This window comes from Callithrix jacchus, chromosome 6 (assembly GCF_049354715.1).
Source record: "Callithrix jacchus isolate 240 chromosome 6, calJac240_pri, whole genome shotgun sequence".
Lineage (NCBI taxonomy): Eukaryota > Metazoa > Chordata > Mammalia > Primates > Cebidae > Callithrix > Callithrix jacchus.
Genome location: NC_133507.1, coordinates 80863942 through 80870141, shown reverse-complemented (window position 1 = coordinate 80870141; position 6200 = coordinate 80863942).

Sequence of the window (6200 nt, the reverse complement as noted above, 5' to 3'; positions counted from 1 at the left end):
TGCATTGTGATAGGAGTGAGGAGAACTGAGTCTCCTCCTTCTGATACAAAAAGAAAGGTTAAGGAAAAATGCTGACTTAGACCCACACTTCCCTCTAGCCACTTCCCACTTCTCTACTTTCCTCTACAATAAACTTCCTGAAAGGTTGGTCTGTCCTTGCTGCCCCCACATCCTCTCCCCTCTTTTTTTCTTGAACCTGCTCCTGTCCATGTTTGGTCCATCATTACATAAAACATTTTCCCCAAAGTCAACAGCCCCCTTCTTACCCCCTTCTTGCCAAGGCCAATTCCCAGTCCTTATCTTTATCTCTTGGCAGCTTCTGAAACTCTGTCTTCACTTGTCTTCCTTTTCTGAGTTCCTCTCATTCCTCCTTTCCTTCTCTCTGATTAAATGCAGGAGTGTCCCAGGTTCAGATCCTGGCTGTCTTCTCTTCTGGATCTACTCTCATTCCCCAGATGTTATGCAGTCACATAGCTTTAAATTACATTTTTGTACAGATGACCCTCAAATTCATGTCTCCTGTTTAAATCTCTCCCTTGAGCTACGCATACACCTTAGATTGAATGCCTAAAAGTTAGCTCTATTAAACATATGCAGGGCCAGATGCAGTGGCTAACACCTGTAATCCCAGCACTTTGGGAGGCCAAGGAGGGTAGGTCACCAGAGGTCAGGAGTTGGAGAACAGCGTGACCAATATGGTAAAACCCCATCTCTACTAAAAAATAGAAAAAACGTAACCAGGCTTGGTGGCATGAACCTGTAGTCCCAGCAACTCAGGAGGCTGAGACAGGACAATTTCTTGAACCCAGGAGGTAGAGGTTGCAGTGAGCCAATATTGTGCCACTGCACTCCAGCCTGGGCAAAAGAGTGGGACTCTGTCTTAAAAAAAAAAATAAAAGGCACAATGGAATCTAAATTTCTACCTTCTCAACTGTATTCTTCTCCAGATTTTTTCATATCAATAAATGGTACTGTCATGCATCCAGGAGTGCTGGTGCAGGACCACAGAATCATCTTTAATACTCTCTCTCACATACTACATCTAATTCATCAGCAGATTCTATCACCTCTGCCTTCAAATTATATCCTGAATATGTGAATATGTTCACGTCTAACCATGTGCATAGCTGTTACTCTTATCCATGGCACCCCTACCTTCAGGCTGGACTGGTGCAGCAACCTGCTAACTGGTGTGCCTCTTCCACCTTTGTTCACATTCCAGAAATTCTCAGTACAGTAACTGCAATGATTTTTAATGATGTAAACTCGATTTTTCCTCTTTGGAATAGAACCCAAACCCTCCATTACCTGTCCCCTGGTCACCTGTGTTCTCTTTTCTCCCACAACCTCTTTGTTGATTATGCTGCTCTCTGGACCCAGGTTCTGCATTCATTTCTGCCTCCACTTCTTTGATTTTGTTTGTCTCTATAATGCTTACTGTGATCTTCACACTGTCCTCCTTATTTCTTCCTGGTCTTTATTCAGATGTCACCCCTACAGGCCTTTTTAGACCCCCCCATCTCCACTTCCTTATTTAGATTAATTTTCTTTGTATTAGTATTATACTTTATGTGCTGGGATACATGTGAAGAACGTGCAGGTTTGTTACATAGGTATACATGTGCCATGGTGGTTTGCTGTACCCATAAACCCATCATCTAAGTTTTAAGCCACGCATGCATTGGGTATTTGTCCTAATGCTATCCCTCCCTTAAGCCCCACTCCCTGACAGACCCTGATGTGTGATGTTCCCCTCCCTGTGTCCACGTGTTCTCATTGTTCAATCCCCACTTATGAGTGAGAACATGTGTTGTTTGGTTTTCTGTTCCTGTGTTAGTTTGCTGAGAATGATGGTTTCCAGCTTCATCCATGTCCCTGCAAAAGACATGAACTCATTTTTATGGCTGCATAGTATTCTGTTGTATATGGTGTCACATTTTCTTGATCCAGTCTGTCATTGATGGGCATTTGGGTTGGATCCAAGTCTTTGCTATTGTAAATAGTGCTGCAGTAAGCATACATGTTAATATGTCTTTATAGTACAATGATTTATAAACATTTGGGTATATATCTAGTAATGTGATTGCCAGGTCAAATGGTATTTCTGGTTCTAGATTTTTGAGGAATCACTACACTATCTTCCACAATGGTTGAACTAATTTTACACTCCCAACAACAGTGTAAAAGCATTTCAATTTCTCCACATCTTCCCCAGCATCTTTTATTTCCTGACATTTTAATAATCACCATCTAACTTGTGTGAGATGTTATCTCACTGTGGTTTTGATTTGCATTTCTCTAATGACCAGTGATGATAAGCTTTTTTTTCATATGTTTGTTGGCCACATAAGTGGCTTCTTTGAAAAGTGTCTTTTCATATCCTTCATCCAGTTTTTAATGGGGTTGTTTGTTTTTTTTTCTTGTAAATTTGTTTAAGTTCCTTGTAGATTCTGGCTATTACACCTTTGTCAGATGAATAGATTGCAAAAATTGTCTCCCATTCTGTAGGTTGCCTGTTCACTCTGTTGATAGTTTGTTTTGCTATGCAGAAGCTCTTTAGTTTAATTAGATCCCATTTGCCAATTTTGGCTTTTGTTGCAACTGCTTTTGGTGTTTTAGTTATGAAGTATTTGCCCATGCCTATGTCCTGAATGGTATTGCCTAGAGTTTCTTCTAGGTTTTTTATGGTTTTAGGTCTTATGTTTAAGCTTTATCTTGAGTTAATTTTTGTATAAGGTATAAGGAAGGGGTCCAGTTTTAATTTTCTCCATATGGCTAGCAAGTTTTCCCAAAACCATTTATTAAATAGCAATCCTTTCCCCATTGCTTGTTTTTGTCAGATTTGTCAAAGATCAGGGGGTTGAAGATGTGTGGTGTTATTTCTGAGGCCTCTGTTCTGTTCCTTTGGTATATATATGTTTTGGTACCAGTACTATGCTGTTTTGGTTACTGTAGCCTTGTAGTCTAGTTTTAAAGTCATGTAACTTGATGCCTCCAGCTTTGTTCTTTTTGCTTAGAATTGTCTTTACTATATGGGCTTTTTTGTGATTGCATATGGAATTTAAAACAGTTTGTTCTAATTCTGTGAAGAAAGTCAATGGTAGCTTCATGGGAATAGCATTGAATATATAAATTACCTTGGGCAGTATGGCCATTTTCACATTATTGATTCTTCCTATCCATGAGCATGGAAAGTTTTTCTAATTGTTTGTGTCCTCTCTAATTTCCTGGAGCAGTGGTTTGTAGTTGGCCTTGAAGAGGTCCTTCACATCCCTTGAAAGCTGTATTCCTAAGTATTTTATTCTCTTTGTGGCATTTGTGAATGGGAAAACCAAACAACACATGTTCTCACTCATAAGTGGGAGTTGAACAATGAGAACACGTGGACACAGGGAGGGGAACATTACACATCAGGGCCTGTCAGGGAGTGGGGCTTAGGGGAGGGATAGCATTAGGACAAATACCCAATTCACTCATGATTTGGCTCCCTGTTTGTCTATTATTGGTATGTAGGAATGCTTGTGATTTTTACATATTGATTTTGTATCCTGAGACTTTGCTGAAGTTGCTTATCAGCCTACAGAGTTTTGGGGCTGAGACAATGGTTTTCTAAATATACAACTATGTCATCTGCAAACAGAGACAATTTGACTTCCTCTCTTCCTATTTGAATACACTTTATTTCTTTCTCTTGCCTGATTGCTCGAGCAAGAGCTTCCAATACTATATTGAATAGGAGTCGTGAGAGAGGGCATCCTTATCTTGTTCCAGTTTTCAGAGGGAATGCTTCCAGCTTTTGCCCATTCAGGAAGTTATTGGCTGTGAGTTTGTCATAAATAGCACTTGTTATTTTGAGATATGTCCCATCAATATCTAGTTTATTGAGTGTTTTTAGCATGAAGCGGTGTTGAATTTTACCAAAAGCCTTTTCTTCATCTATTGAGATAATCATGTGGTTTTTGTCATGGTTCTGTTTATGTGATAGATTGTGTTTATTGATTTGCATATGTTAAACTAGACTTGCATCCCAGGAATGAAGCCTACTTGATTGTGGTGGATAAGCTTTTGGATGTGCTGCTGGATTCGGTTTGACAGTATTTTATTGAGGCTTTTTACATCAATGTTCATCAGAGATATTGGCCTGACATTTTCTTTTTTTTGTTGTATCTCTGCCATGTTTTGGTATCAGGATGATGCTGGCCTCATATAATGAGTTAGGGAGGAATCTCTTTCTGTTGTTCGAAATAGTTTCAGAAGAATGATACCAGCCCCTCTTTGTACCTCTGGTAGAATTTGGCTGTGATTCCATCTGGTTCTGGGCTTTTTTGGTTGGTAGGCTAGTAATTACTGCCTCAGTTTCAGAACTTGCTATGGGTCTACTCAGGGATTTGACTTCTTCCTGGTTTAGTTTTGGGAGGGTATATGTGTCCAGGAATTTATCCGTTTCTTCTAGATTTTCTAGTTTATTTGCATAGAGGTGTTTATAGTATTCTCTGATGGTAGTTTGTATTTCTGTGGGATCAGTGGTGATATCCCCTTTATCATTTTTTATTGTGACTATTTGATTTTTCTCTCCTTTCTTCTTTATGAGTCTGGCTAGCAAACTCTGAATTCATTGATTTTTTTTGAAGGGTTTATCTTGTCTCTATCTTCTTCAGTTCTGCTCTGATCTTAGTTATTTCTTGTGTTCTGCTAGGTTTTGAATTTTGCTTGCTCTTCCTTCTCTAGTTCCTTAAATTGTGATGTTAAGGTCTTGGTTTTAGGTCTTTCCTGCTTTCCAATGTGGGCATTTAGTGTTATAAATTTTCCTCTAAACAATGCTTTAGCTGTGTCCTAGGGATTCTGGTACATTGTATCTTTGTTCTCATTGGTTTCAAGGAACTTATTTATTCGTTATTTACCCAGTAGTCATTCAGGAGCAGGTTGTTCATTTTTTATGTAGTTGTACCATTTTGAGTGAGTTTTTAAATCCTGAGTTCTAATTTGATTGCACTGTGGTCTGAGAAACTGTTTGTTATGACTTGCATTCTTTTGCACTTGCGGAGGAATGCTTTACTTCCAATTATGTGGTCTATTTTAGAATAAGTGCAATGTGGTGCTAAGAAGAATGTATATTCTGTCGATCTGGGGTGAAGAGTTCTGTTAGGACCTAATAGATGTCTGTTAGGTCCACTTGGTCCAGAGCTGAGTTCATGTCCTGAATAACCTTGGTAATTTTCTGTCTCATTGATCTAATATTGACAGTGGGTGTTAATGCCTTTCACTATTATTGTATGGGAGTCTAAGTCTCTCTGTAGGACTCTAAGAACTTGCTTTATGAATATGGGTGCTTTGGAGTGTGCATATATTTAGAATAGTTGGCTCGTTTTATTACATTGATCCCTTCACCATTATTCGTAATGCCCTTCTTTGTCTTCTTTAATCTTTGTTGGTTCAAAATCTGTTTTATCAGAGACTAGAATTGAAACTCCTGCTTTTTTTTTTCTTTCCATTTGCTTGGTAAATATTCCTCCATCACTTAATTTTAAGCCTATGTGTGTCTTTGCATGTGAGATGGATCTGGATACAGCACACCTATGGATCTTGACTCTTTTATCCAATTTGCCAGTCTGTGTCTTTCAATTGGGGCAGATAGCCCATTTATATTTAAGGTTAATATTCTTATGTGTGAATTTGACACTTTCATTATAATGCTAGCTAGTTATTTTGCATAGCATATGATGCAGTTACTTCGTAGTGTCATTGATTTTTATATTTTGTTATGTTTTGGTTCTTTCCATATTTAGTGCTTCATTCAGGAGCTCTTGTAAGGCAGGCCTGGTGGTGACAAAATTCCTCAGCATTTGCTTGCATGTAAAGGATTTTATTTTTCCTTGACTCATGAAGATTGCTTTGGCTGGATGTGAAATTCTGGGTTGAAAATTTTTTTCTTAAGAATGTTAAATATTGGTCCCCACTGTCTTCTGGCTTATAGGGTTTCTGCAGAGAGATCTGCTGTGAGTCTGATGGGCTTTCCCTTTGTAGGTAACCTAATCTTTCTCTCTGGTGCTGTCAAGATTTTTTCATTCATTTTAACCTTGGTGAATCTGATGATTATGTGTCTTGGGGCTGCTCTTCTCAAAGGGTATGTTTGTGGTATTTCCTGAATTTGAATGCTGGCCTGCCTTACTAGGTTGGGAAAGTTCTCCTGGATAATATCC